We start from the raw sequence: 14,612 nt of genomic DNA, 5'->3' as shown, positions 1-14,612 counted from the left end.
GATCCACATCTAAATTTCGGTTCTTTCCTTTTATTTGGCAGGCTCTTGGCAAGAAAATGATATAGTGTTATTCCTATAATGTTATTCCAGACAATGGTAGCCCCAACAGTGCTCTACGCCGACAGCGTGTTGTGGCAAAATGGCGGTCGTCTCCTCTTTCCTCTCTTCTTTCTCTCTCGCTCTTTCGGCGCTCTCCTCTCTTCGCTTCACTTTTCTTCTCTCGAGCACCTTCGTCGCCACACCCCCTGGACAGACTCTCCCAGTATGCGGCTTTGCTGGAACCTAGAGTTCCTGTATTGGCGACGTGAGCGATCGAAAGCGTCGCTGTGGTCGGCCTGTCAGGAATGGCCGATAGATAGATAGATAACAATTTTAATGTTCCACCAGATAAGGAGACACCTGATACGGAGACACCTAGCCCTCGTCCCCGGCACACAGGCCGAGGATACGGGGCCCGGGACCTCCGCGATTAGAAGCAGGCAAAGAGGTCTTGGCTCTTCACGGCTTCTTCCGCCAGGCGGATGGCTTGCTGCTGTGGAGCAGGGACCTCGCTCCGCAGCAGGACTTCCCAGGGTTCTCTACAATTTATATTTGCTTTAGTCCCTGGGGAGCTAGCACATTCCCAGATTATGTGGTCAAGCGTGCCCCTCGCCCCACAGTGCTTGCACTTTTCGTTTTGTCTTTCATCTATCTGAACATGGTATGCCCAGACTGGGTTTATGAAGTTCCCAGCTTGCAGGCGCCGCCATGCGACTGCCTCCCTATTGCTTAGACTTTTGTCCGGTAGTGGCACCTGTTTCCTTTGTAATACAAAAATTTTCGACAATCTCCGTATAATTTTGCAGACGCTCGTCCATGTTCCGCCAGTCGGGCGGCTCCACAGTTACCCGGAAGTAGAGAGCTCGGGCTAACTCGTGGGCCGTCTCGTTGCCAGGAACGGGCGTGTGTGCGGGGGTCCAAATTAGGCTAATTTTTCTGTTTAGTTCTCTACTTTGTCAGACCCCTTGCCGCTTCCGGCGAGATCCCACCCTTCCCAAAATTCCAGATGACCGTTTTGCCATCGCTAATAATAAAATTGGCTTTCGTTCCAACGCAAGCGAGCGCTATCGCAACTTCTTCAGCCGTTTCTGCGTTGCGGCTTCTAATGGTGGCGGCCGATACGGGAGCACCTCGGCCGTCAACTACCGAGGCGACCGCCGCACCCGAATCGCCACTTGCCGCGTCCACATACGCAACCGACTTGCTGTTCATTAAATCGAAGCGTCTGATTAGTACTTCTGCTCTCTTCTCCCTCCTCTCCGTGTCGAATATGGGATGCATGTGACGAGGGAGGGGGGGGGGAATTATTAGGTTTTCACGGCAGTCCTGTGGAATGCTTGACTTGACTCGTAGTCCCCTATCTGTTTGCAGGCCTACCATCTCGAGGATAGCTCTGCCCGTGGTCGTTCGGCTAAGTCTTTCGAGCTGCGAAATTCTGACTGCCTCCGCTATTTCATCCCAGGTATTGTGCACTCCCATAGAGAGGAGCTTCACTGTGGAGGTGCTAATTGGTAAGCCCAAGGCCCTCATTGTGCATCGTCGGATGAGCGAGTCTAGTTTCCTTCTCTCCTCCGACCTGATGTTTAAGAAAGGCGTGGCATAGCTCACGCCACTTATTACGTATCTTGAATTAGTTTAAGCAAGCTTCTTTCTTTCAGGCCTCGTCCTTTCAGCGCGACCCTTTTAAATATTCCAAGGGCTTGCGTGGCAAATCTTTCTAGCATTTTGATTGCGCCATCATTGTATCCATTATCCTGAATGAATAGTACCAAGATTCTGATCTGATCTACCTTTGGAACTGGTTTCTCCTCTACTTTAATGATGAAATCCCAGCTGCGTTTGCATCGGAGAGACTTTGGGTTAGGGACGAATAATTCTGATTTTTGCGGAGAGCATGAGAGACCCCTACTGGCAGCATAGTCCACGACAGTGTCTGTCGCCGCCTGCAAGCGCTCCTTAATGCTCGTATCACTCCCCTGGTTAATCCAGAGGTTGATGTCGTCCGCGTAAATACTGAAATTCAGCCCCTCTATGCTCCTCAGAGCTGCTAAGAGGCTCCTCATTGCCACCACGCTGAAAAGGAACGAGGAAAGAACCGAGCCCTGCGGCGTGCCCCTGCTCTCTAACTTTAGTGTGTATGACTCAATGTCTTGGAACTTTATGCAGGCAGTTCCGTCTGACAAAAAGTCCTTGATGTAGTCGTACGTTCGCGTACCTACCCCCATTTCTTGGAGACCGCAAAGGATCGCTTCGTGTTTAACATTATCAAAAGCCTTTGTCAAGTCCAGGCCGAGAATTACTTTGGCGTCTCTAGAACGCGAATCGATTATGTCATGTTTAAGTCGGAGCATCACGTCTTGAGCACTCAAGCCCGGCCGGAAGCCGACCATCTCGCACGGTCACAGGTCGTTTTGATCCATAAAGCGCGTCAATCTGGTCTGGATTACGCGCTCCCTCAATTTTCCCATGCATGAGGTTAGGGAAATTGGTCTTAAATTTTCTAGTCTAGGAGGTTTGCCCGGTTTTGGGATTAGAATTACGTTTGCCGGCTTCCACTGCCGAGGCAGGTGGCCTTTAGTCCAAATATCTTGCATGTACTCCGTCAGAGCGCTGATGGAGTCATTGCCCGGGTTTCTTAATATTTTGTTAGTTATCTCGTCAGGGCCCAGGGCCGATTTTGTTTTTAGTCCCAATATTTCTGCCCTGACCACCGCTTCCGTGATGGGTGCGCGCCGAGCTCCTCGTTGGAGCTCCGACGTACACTTAGAAGGGGGGGGGGGGGGGGCGTGTGCTATCGTTTTTACCAATGTACAGTCGGCACGGAATGAAACGCGAACAGTGGGTGCATGGTTTTCGCTAGATGCTGCACCACCTGAACCAGATGCGAGCTGCAAGAAGATGGCTCCTCCTTCGATGTGTTAGACTCTTGCTCAATGCGTCCAAACCTTCGGTGTTGCGTCTCTAGGTGACTCAGCGTGGGTCAAAAACCATGTGCTCCATGTTCGCGTTTCATTCCGTGCCGACTGTACATGTTCACTAGTTTTTCCCCTAAATTCCACGTCTGTTCCCTTAAGCGCGTGCCTGGCTTTTGATAATCTAATTCGTGATTGAGTTTCCGAATTGGTCGAATCTAATAGGTGTCTCAGCAGACCCCATGTTTTGGCAAGGCTCATGCCCCCTTCCATCTCGTCGCCTCTGCTGCACCAATTTTGTTCGAACAATTTGATCGCCTAATTTTCAATTTCTTTGTTATGTCTAGCAATCTTCCTTCTCAGATTACGGTTCCATTTTTTCCTCTTTAGTCTGCGCTCCATACCGTGTTTTGCCTCCCACATGTGAAGCAGTTTGCTATCAGCTACCTCAGGGGCATTGTCCCCTTCAAGTGTCTTTGTGGCCTCCCCAACGTGACGCTTGAGGACCTTCGTCCATTTCTCTATGTTTGTGATCTTCCCAGTGGCAGCTTTCTCTCGTTTGTCCCTAAATAATTCCCATTCGGTAATCCTCGGCTTACGCGCACGACGAGTCTTTACTCCTTTTTTAAAGACCGAGGCCAGAATAAAATGGTCGCTGCCGAAATTTGCTCCGAATTTTGCCACGTCAGATCTGTCGCATTTTTGGAGAAGGTCAGGTCAGGGGAGGTGTCTGCGCACACGCCGTTACCCACCCTGGATGGACTACTAGGGTCTGTGTGTAGTGTGAGTCCCAGCTCATGCGCATCCTCCCATAACTGCCTGCCCTTAGGATCTTGTTTAGCGTAATCCCATTCCGGGTGCGCCGCATTAAGGTCACCGACTATTAGCAAGGGGTTGGTGCCGGCTGCCTTAATCGCTTTGCGGAAGAGGGCCCTGAATGGCACCTTTTTCTGCTTTGGGGTACCGTACACATTTAAGAGGAAGACGCTCGGTTCCTCCTTTCGTCCCGTAACTATTTCCAATAGCACTGCCACAAGTTCTTTCGAGTTTAGTTCTTGCTCAATAGCTGCGATATTCCTCTTAATCAACGTTGTGACGCGAGATTTCTCACCCCTGCCACTTGAAAAACCTTGGTACCCTGAGAGTTTCGCAATTTTGCCCGTCTCCTGCAGGGCTATCACTAGCGGTTTCTCATCTAATAGCGTCAGATATTGTTGCACTAACGCTTGCTTGCGTTGGAAGCCGCGACACTTCCACTGCCAGATTAACGACTCACTTCGTGCGCCTCTGGTCAGTTTGGAGCGGGTTGAATTTTTCCTCAGCTTTTTGTTGCCGTTCTCCGATGGCAACTAATTCTGCCCTTTGCCTTTGAACTTCACCCGTAAGGGCTTGTATCTGGCTTTGAGTTCGACTTGTTGCTCCCATAATTTGGGCCATAAAAGAATCGAATTTGGCTTCGATTTTGGCTTCTAATTTTTTCTTTAGTGCCACCAACGGATCATTGTCTTCCGCCTTCGCATTTCATTGGAGGCGGTCTAGCCGATTCTAAAATCATCTTTTCCTCCTCTGGTGTCGCAGGCTACGTGGGAGTCTTAGCCCTAGAGGCCGGAGGGGTTGGTTTCAGTACCAATTTTGGTTGAACTCTGGGAGGGGGAGGAGACCCCGTACACTCCTGGAATTTTGGTTTCTGCAACTCTTGAGTGAGCTTATTAACGACCTTTTTAAGCTCCCCAACCTCTTTCCTTAATTTATCGATCTCCTCGTACTTCTTATTTTGTGCCTGGGAAACCTCACTGCCAAAGCTAACACCTTTTCGATCCCTGCTCGAGCTCCGCGTCTTTGTCGACGCGTTCGCCGGGACCCTGGAACTCGCTCTCCCCCCGGGTCTGGATCCGGAGTGCGCCCTGGTGCGGGAGCTCGAGCGGTTGCCCTGCTGCTTCCCCCCGGTGGTCTCCTCCAGCCTCGGAAAGGAGTCGTTTCTGGCACAAAAGTCCTCGTTTCCGCGCCTGACCTTGGAACGACCTCGGAGATTCCCCTCGGTGGTCGCTCCGGCTTGCTGCTTTTTCTGAAGTTGCTGATGCTGTTGCATGTTGATCTTGCGTTCGCATTTCTTCTACACCTCGTAAGGGACACGGTGGAGTTTTCTACATTTTTTGTCAACGAGCGGGTGTCCTCTCCCGCACAGTTGGCGCTTCGACTCGCATAAAAGTTTTGTGGCGGTTTCTCCATGCCACAGCCACGGCATTTCACATTTCCTCGGTCCGGGCAGACGTCTTCGCGGTGCCCGAGCCGGCCGCAGGCGTTACAAACCTCGTACTTCTCGTGGTAGAGTACGCAGCGTTGCGCCACGGTCGTGAGTCGCACCCAGCGCGGTACCTCTTTGTCTTCGAAGGACATTAAAACTGTCCTCGATTCCCTTCCGAGTCTTCGCACTCCTAGGATCGGTGGATTACCTTAGATTTGCAGCCCTTTCAATATATCTTCGTCCGAGAAGGACAAAGGGACTTCATGAACGACGCCTTTCCCGCAGTCCTCCGGCATAGCGATGTACGTAGTCAGTTCTATCTTTTCCCCTTCAAACATGATGAGCTTCAAGTCGGCGTATTTTCGCTTCCTCTCTGCGCTGACGGTGGCTACGAGAATGGAATGTTGCTTCACGTTCATAAAGATGACGTCCTCCCCGGCCGCGTCTGGGCTGACGCCAGCAGCCTTAAGTATTACGTCGGCCAAATACGCACTTCCGTATTTCATCATACGTATGAGACCGCCGTGCGGCCTCAAAACTATTTTGTCGGCGCCGTCCGGAACCCGGGCAAACTGCCTTTCAACCGACTTTGCCGCCATCTTCCTCCCTGCGAGCTTCTCGGCGGCTCGCTGCCGTTCCATATGACGTGCCTCGTTGTCCACTAGGGGGGCCGCTTTCCCTTTCTTCTTACTAACGTACAGTGGTAACCACACTTGTCTATAACGCGCGAGCGTGCGGCTTTCTCCGGGGAGCGCTAGACTGGTGGCATTCGCGGAAACTAAGGAAGTCACATGGTGCAACATGGAACGACCTGCTCAAGGGGTGTCCTGCCCACTCTATCAGCTGGCAGCAAACGCGGAAGGCTGCTCGCACGTTTTTTTACAAACATCATTGCTCGAACAATAAACAAACTAAAGCATGAAGGCGTATCAACGATGTCGTCATAAAAAAATAAAAATATATCACATAGCACTTTACTTTTATCGCTTATCAAGCTGATAGAGTGGGCGGGACACTCCTCGAGCGGGCCGTTCCATTTTGCGCCATGTGACTAGCTTAGTTTCTGCAAAAGCCACCAGTCTAGCGCTCCCCGGAGCAAGCCGCTCGTTCGCGCGTTATAGAGAAGTGTGATTGGCACTGTACCATCGTCCTGGCACGTTCAACTTTTCCGGAGCAGTCTCCGTACCTTTCATGGTCTCCATCATGGCTAAATCAGTCTGCGAGCGGAGCCTCAGCCGCCGCCGACGACTTTTGGCCGGTAGGTCTAAGCTTAGGCTTAGCTCACGACATGGCTCGTCGAACACTTCAAAGCCTCAAAATTCGTGAAAAACAAGGGCCCACCTTGACAAAACGATGATATCCCAGGTGTCCGTTCGTCACGTGCTGTTGATTCCAGCTAAAATTAAAAAAAAAATAAGAAAAACCTGTGTCCAAAATTAGAGGAGCACAAGCGAGACACGTCCACACTCCCATCCAATCTTCTTCTTCCGCCCACGAATGGCCGAATGCTGAATATGACGGCAGCGAAGGAGTTCCCATTGAAAGAAATAAGGCTACTGCAAGAATTTTGATTTCGAAGGAGTTTACAGCTTTCACCATGTGGATTACAAACACCATCCAACTTGTTGTTCGCAAGGTAGTGACATCAAGAGAGGTAACCATAGCAGGGCGCCACCAAAACATCTCTCCACTATATGGACCTTTCCAAAAAAGAGCTTGTGGCCGGTGCCATTTTGAGCGCTCGTGCGTATGGCGCGTGTTTTGCTCGCTTTGCGAAGCGACGAACACGCACGTGCTGGGCTGTAAAGATCGCACGCTGGACTGTGATTTTGTAAACATTGGAAAGGTCTATAGGCTCCCTACAGGAGCCAGAGTTCCGCGTGTGTTTTCCACGTGCCGTTGCACTGTTATACGCCGAGATCCGATCACGTGGGGAGCCAGATCAAGTGCCGTGCAGGAAAATAGTCGTCGCACGCGCCCCGGCGTACGTTCCCCTGCATTTGAGCGCGCCGCGCGCGCGCCGAACGAGCGGCACCGTTATTCGCCAAATTCAGTCACGTGGGGAGCAGGATCAACATGCCGCGCATAAAAGACGGCGCTACGGAGAGGAACGCGCGGAACTCTGGCTCCCGTATAGGGAGCCTATACACGAAATCTACTCGAACCTAAAGCTCCTCTATCTTAGGAAAAGTGGCGCCATTGATTGTTGTGTAAATGCTCTAAACGTACCACGCGCCACTTCTGGGAAGAACATGGCGTCTGAAATCTAGCTCAGTGCTGCGCTGTGCAGCCATGATATTCTCAAGGGCTGCACGTTGCACGTGCCTCGTTTATCGACGCACCTTGCGCCACTTTTGAAACATGAAGGTGCTTTACTCGAACCCTTCTGGAGGCGACACGTTGTGGTGACATTCGGGATCAAGGTTGGAAAGAGTGGTGCTGTCCCTTTCTCTGCCAGCAGTGCCTTTGAGCACTGACCATGTTTTACTTCTCGCGCGGCACAATTCATCGACTGCTACTACATACGATAACGGCTCTATGCCATGCCGAATCAGCATGCGATTGGCGCCAGCAATAATGATTCCATGTTTTATTTATTTTTTCTCTGCATGGATTTTATAGCCGAGCATCAGACAGGTTTACTTTTGTGGTATTCTTTTAAACTCTGTCAGGAAATATGACAAACTAAAGGCCTCGCAAGTTAACATTATCAGGTTCCGCGCTACGCGGGACATGCAGGAAGTGGTCAGAGGTGAAAGGAAAGGGGGGGTGGGGGGGGGGGGGGGGGTGATGGCAGCGGTAGGGGCCGCATCACACCCTCCAGCTTTTTTACGAGTCACCACAACGTGTTCCGTCAAGCATGTTTCCAGCCTACATTCGCCATGCGCTGGTGTGTTCCCTTTCATATTGGTAAGGATAGTAGTGCAGAAAAGAGTGCTGACCCAAGCAGGAGGGTCATGCTTAATAAAACAAAATATGTAGATACGCAAGCCTTTTTTAAGTTGTGCTGCATCAAGCAGCACAACTTAAAAAAGTCAAGAACGGAATCTAAATTTGAGACGTTTGCTCAACAATCATAGTGCCCTGTGTGAGTAGCAGCGTCAACCCGACGGTTTGCTTGCTTTCCTCCTGCACCAAGAGAATAACAAAGTTGTCCTATTCTTGTTTGCGCTTTTTTCCACAGAAACCGGCCCTCACGAAACATGACTAGGATAAACGAATTACCCGAAGGCAACTTTGTGCTTATTTTCACTGCGCTGGGTTCACTGGCTTATTTATACTGCTTTTTTACGACCAAATAGCGCTTTGGAACTCAGTAGAAGACAAGGCTTACAGCAGCCCCTGCCTGTTCAATCTCAAAATATCTAGATTGTCAATCCAAAACATGTGTATTAGTAAAGAGACTTCAAAGATGCTCCAAGTGCAACCAATCAGTTCATTGAGTATTTTACGCAGTATGCATATATCGCTTCAAACCAAACTTACACGTTCCGCGAAATTCGATTTCTCAACGTATCGCGCTGTGACCTACTACAGAGGTGCGGCTAGATGGTGGAAGTTTGATGTGAAAATATCAACGGAGAAACTTTTCTCGATAAAAAGATAAAGTGAAAGACGTTTACAATCCCCTGCAACGCCGAATTAGAGCGCAGCTTTTGAAGAGGAGGAGGGGAAGGTACGTAGAGGAGGCTATGCCCCTCCTGCTCTACTCCTATTTAGGGAAATTTTTCCGCTAAATTTAGCCGGGAAATTTTTCCGCTAAATTGAGCCGGAAAATTTTTCCGCTAAATTGAGCGGGGAATGCTTTCCCTTAATTTAGCGGGGAATATTTTCCGCTCAACGTAGCGTGAAAAAGTTTCTGCTAAATTTGGCGGGGAAATGGTTTCGCTAAATGTAGCGGGAAAATTTTTCCACTAAATTTAGCGGGAAGAAATTTCCGCTAAATTAAGCTGGGAAATTTACCCATAATGCACCGCGCGGCTACGCCGATGGCGACGGCGACGGCGACGCCGCTCAAGCCGGAAATGGGCGCCTAAGAGCTGCGCTCTAATACAAAAAATAAGAAGCGCAACGGTGAACAACTGGGTAGTATATCGGGCTTATTTCTCTTGTAGGCGTTTTTTCTTTCCTTCGAAAGTCAGAAGACATTCTTTTTCCATAAATAACGCCACGAAAAATCCACGTTATCAGCTGTGGTGATTTTAACATACCTCTTTAAACGACGGTGCACAACGATTGGTTATTGTTGTTAAAATCATTTATTTTCACAAATTGCATTAATTATTTGTCCGACCAGGTTTGTTCCATAATCAGCTTGATTTATAGATCATAATGCTGTGTTCATGACCGAAAAGGAACGCTTCCCCGTACTTCTATCACATTCGAGCGGTGTGGGTGTAACGATTTTTGAACTTTGGCTAATTAACTGCGGTGATTAATTTTTGTCAGCTACTGCACGAAGAAAACAAAACCGTATTTTCTTCCTCAGGCTAGTTTTTAATTAAAAAAAGTAACTCGACGCAGTTCGCGCCTGCCTTGATAATTGCATGCGCCTCTAAAATTTCTCTATTCACTCTGTCCCTTCCATTGCCAATGATGCCAGTCTTACTGAAGATAGGTTCGCACCCACATCTATGACAATGCAATGGCAGATGCCCCCTACAGCTCCCACCACTGATCGCAATGACAAGTCATGCGCCCGCAGTCTGTGATTAACACATCTGCCCGTCTGACCGACGTAGGCTTTCCCACACGTTAGTGGAATCGTGTAAACAACTCCCACCTTGCAAACAACATATTGATTCTCATGCTTCACCGAGCAAGCGGGGCGTTTGTTCTTCTCATCGACAACTCTCGCGCATAGTTGCGCCAGCTTACACGGAGCGGAAAACACCAATGACACATCGTACCTCAAGGCAACTTTTTTCAAGTTGTGTGAAATTTCATGGAGATACGGTATTACGAGCGGTCTCTTATTTGGCTTTCCCCTCCGGAGACGGGGTTCCTCCCCTTTAGCTTCTTTAACAAACCCTCCGCAACGCTCAATAAAACCGAAGTTGGGAAACCTGCCACTGTCAGTCTCTCAACTTGCCGGGAAAAATTACCGTTAACGACATGATGACATGACTTCTCGAGTGTAGCTCGTAGGCAAGACAAGGCAATGCTTCTCCTGACCAGCTTAGAGTGCGATGAATCATATGAAAGAAGACCTTTCTTTGAGCGTGGGTGATAAGATCAGCACACGTGTTCAGCAGTGAATTCTAATCTCAAATCCGAAAATTGTAGGCAAGCCCCATCCTGAAGTTCGTGAGGGAAAGTGAGCCCCTCCGAATGATGTGTGAAAACTTCAAAAACAGACCTCACGACATCTGCCTCACACATGCCCTCCAACCTAATAAACAAAACCAAAAAGTCATCCACGCAACGAAACACTTTACAAACGCGCTCGTCATCCAGTTTTATAGAAACGGCCCTATCGTACTTGGCAAAAAAAAAAAAAAATATATATATATATATCACAAAGCACAGGCGCCACAGACGAACCGATACAAATTCCTTTTTTCTGAACGTAAAGCTTACCGTTAAATAGGATAAAAGTTGACTCCAGATAAACCTTAAGAACCTCCAAAACCTATCAGTACACACACCACTAGCGTTCTGGAAGCCAATCTCGCCATTTCTTTCAATACATTAACGTACCGCGACAAACAGAGCGCAATGAGGGATGGAATAAAAAAGATTTTCAGCATCTATGGAAAAGCCCCCCACATCTGTGACTGCACCACTACTAAGGTAATCTATGACACTCTGCGAATTGCGCACCAAAAAAGGATCACAAGTCTCTAACAGACTTAAGTGCTCTTGCAGGAATCGACTGACCTGTCTCTGCCACGCTCCCTTGTCGGTAACGATAGTCCGCCGGGGTGCATTCACTTTATGTGTCATAACAGAAAAGAATACATCAAAATTACCTTTCGTGGTCTTTCCAATTTCTTTTTCCAGCTTGGTTAGTTGTAATCCTTTGCACAACTTGGCTGCCGCACATTTAACCCTTTTTGTTTTTTTGGACACGTGGTGAATGTATCATGTGACGTGGGCTGAGTTGCTGTTTTCTTTTTTTTTTCATGTGATTAAATTTCAGTTGAGAGTCAGCGCTTGTCCTGTTTGCACTTCCTTTAGTGCCCGTTTACTGTACGCTGTTTGCCTTTTCGTCGGGTAGTGCACGTACTACCCACGTGGTTATGTTTTAATTTTCATAGTGCATAAAAGCTTGGCATTGCACGTGATTGCACCGGCATAAGAAGTCGAAGTACCATCACTCCAGGTTGCGAAAGAATTCCCCCAGGCGGCGATACCCGAACTTCTCGCTGCAAATAGAAACGCGCGCCGAGTCGAGGAAGTATAAAAACTTTTGAAATATCGTCTGGTAAGCTCGGCGTCGGGACGTACTCGAAGCTTCCAATCGGCAGCATTGCACAGGCGGCACGCAGGCTTTGAGAATGTTGTTCTTGTTGACCTTGAGTATTTGGCGGAGACCCAAGGAGGAGATTAGTCAAAGATCAATGTGATAAATAAAAAAAGTGTAGGCACCTTATGGACTACGTTTTGTTCGTATGACCACCGTTCTTCGAGGTTTAAAAGCCCTAATAACGTAATTGTGCTAAACTGTAATTGTATATATAAGGCACGTGTTTAAAATTACCAGGCTCGATCTGAAGTGGGCAGTTCAAATGGGCGCCTGCATGTAGCAATCGAAAATTTTTATTAAATGCGTCTGTCATGGTTCGGTTTTATTTTGTAGAATTACAAAGCGTAGCTTCCTTTTTTGGAAAAATAAGGCCAAAATCTTGCCAGTGTCAAAAGCGGATGGCGACGCAGACGACCGAGTGGAGTGGTGGCGCGCGTTCGGCGCGCGAACTGATAGATGGCGCTCCCTCGTTATCCAGACCGCTCGTGGCGACAATGATCTATTTAAGTAAACGTACTTTTTTTTCTTGTAATATACCTTTGGTGTAAATATAAACGCGAACATTGCGAGAAAAAAAAACGTGGTTACATAACGACGGCGCAACAGTGGCTTAAAGGGGCCATGCAACGATTTTTGTATTTTGGGCAAATATCGCTTGGAACGGATCCCTGACGGTAATGACCTATGAAATCCCCCTTTCGTTTTTCACCACACGCAATCGAAGTCGCAGAAAAAATAAGGAAAACGAGCAGCGTTCACCCCCTCAACTCGCAGCCAGAACAAGCGGCCACGTGATCTGGAGCCGATTATATGCCGCCAATGTTGATCATAGCCACGCGCTGGGGTTGGCAAAGCACAGGACACGCGCTGAGTTTCACACATTGTTATGGTTCGGCTGTTGTCGTCATTGCAGCGATTGGACACAGGACACCACCAAAATTCTTCTCGAACTGTCGATTATCACCAGCTCAAATCGAGTGCCCACGCAATGCTCGGGCCCAATCTATGAGCCGCATTCAAATATCGTCTCTGGGCGGTACTGCTACCGCCCACCTACGTCATCAGGTTTTGTGAAGGAAAGATTGAAAGAAAACGCTCGGTTTTTACCTCGAAATTACAGCGCAACAAAGGTGTTTCCTGGTCAATGGCGTTGCGTTTGAGTATCCTTGACTCCCACTAGTGCCAGTAAACTCGAGTAAAGTGTGACAAACATTCCAATTGAATATCGTTGCACCGCCCCTTTAAAAGGGGTAGTGTAGTTATCGCGTAGCCTCCACCATGAATCGGGAACGGCCGCTCCTTGGAAGACGGTTTAGGTGGCGCTTCGATCCGCAGCTCCGTTGGGTGCCTCAATCGGCCGGAAGATAGAGGCACCCTAACACACTTCATAACTAATACAAATACCTCAAAAACAATTATGTGTTTCCAGTGAATTTCCAACGACATCATTTGTGCTTGAAGGTGAATAAAAAATGTGAAGATAGCACACGACACTGTAGTCGACAGCTGCGAATCGGCCGGAGCTGGCCATGGCCAAGCTGGCGAAGCGGCTAAGTTTGGGCCATAGCCGGAACGACGGTGCTGCAAGCGCCACCCGCTGCCGTCTTCCAACGCTGTGCCGCTTCTCCAGTTTCGTTCGTTACACTACCCCTTTAAGCCACTGTAATGGCGCTCTCGCTGCTGAAAACGTTCGCCTGCTTGTCGTCTGCTTTCTTTCGCTGGTCGGCTGCACCCTCTGACGCCGCTTCCAACGCCAAACTCGCCCCGCAGCTCGACTAGGTCGTCTGCGTCGCCGTCGGCCGTTGACCTTGGCAAGTTTTTTGTCCTACTTTTTTTTTTAGAGAAAGACCTGCGCTTTGTAGTTTTCCAAGTTAAAACCGACCTGTTAAATGCAGCTTTGACAAAAAACAGATTCCTACGTGCAGGCGCCCATTTTTGCGGCCCATTCTAGATCGAGCCTGGTGATTTCAGACACGCTATAGTTGAACATAACGCGTGATGGCATTACCCGAGACAGATCCCCTTTGCTCCTCTTTCGAACGAGAAAAGTTAATCCTTTAAAATTTTCACACCAAGCTTCCGCCACCCAGCCGCACCACTGTAGTAAATTGTAGCAGGATACGTTGAGATCACCATTTTTGCATACCTTCTCAATGGGGCTAGAATGGTTAATGTACACAGTGTGATTATTACGCTGCAGTTACACGAAGTGTCGACGCACAGTTTATAAGTAATGACCACACGTCAGCTTTTTTCGCGAAGAAAACAAGTAGCAACCGTTCCGCTTTGCGCAGAAAGCAATTTCGCACGAGGATGTTAATTCTGTAAGTCACTGGGCTGGCGTTATTCATAAACAGCGCGTCGAGTACCGGCAGGTTTCTATACAATATGCGGTATGTGTCATTTCAGAAGTTTGCAACGCTTAGGGTAAACATTATATGTGAAAAGTATTCCAGATACGCACCTTGTTTCTTCAATTGGAGGTTCTCGAACGGCACGAGTCAATGTCGTTCCTCGTTTTCTTCTTTTTGCAAATCCCATCGATGAGGTTAACGCTTTGTGCTCTGCGCGAGACACGTGCCACGAGCGAGCGCTTCACATCTGCAAGCTACGGTGGCTAAAAAAACAAAACAAAACAAAAACATTGGGACGTTAAGTTACGTCACGAAATATGACGTTGAAGTCACCGGGACCTTTGTGCTTCATATTAAGCGAGGCTACCTGTTCAAGAGAAGGTATGACACCCGACATTGGAGTCCCGGATGTTTCGGTGACTTATTCGTAACGTAACTTGCAGTGTAAAAAATAACGGTGAAATTTACGAAGGTATACGCGTAATAAAAACTGCGAGTACGCCTTGCAAAGGAATTACCTGAAAGGCACCGTGAACGAGCCAAAAGGAGTGAGAGGGAAACGCAACATTTCATAGAGCAAGAAAACAGAAAGA

General features: G+C 48.5%; 2 pseudogenes; both read right to left on the bottom strand.

The window, feature by feature from the left end:
- Positions 1–461: 461 nt before the first annotated feature.
- Positions 462–4,376, bottom strand: LOC120844171 (annotated as a pseudogene).
- Positions 4,377–4,530: 154 nt separating this feature from the next.
- LOC115330448 lies at positions 4,531–6,398 on the bottom strand (annotated as a pseudogene).
- Between the last annotated feature and the right edge of the window lie 8,214 nt (positions 6,399–14,612).

This window comes from Ixodes scapularis, unplaced genomic scaffold, assembly GCF_016920785.2.
Source record: "Ixodes scapularis isolate PalLabHiFi unplaced genomic scaffold, ASM1692078v2 PGA_scaffold6__148_contigs__length_123643588, whole genome shotgun sequence".
In the NCBI taxonomy this organism is placed as follows: domain Eukaryota; kingdom Metazoa; phylum Arthropoda; class Arachnida; order Ixodida; family Ixodidae; genus Ixodes; species Ixodes scapularis.
The sequence above is the reverse complement of the archived record's forward strand: the minus strand, read 5'-3'. Positions and strand labels throughout refer to the sequence as shown.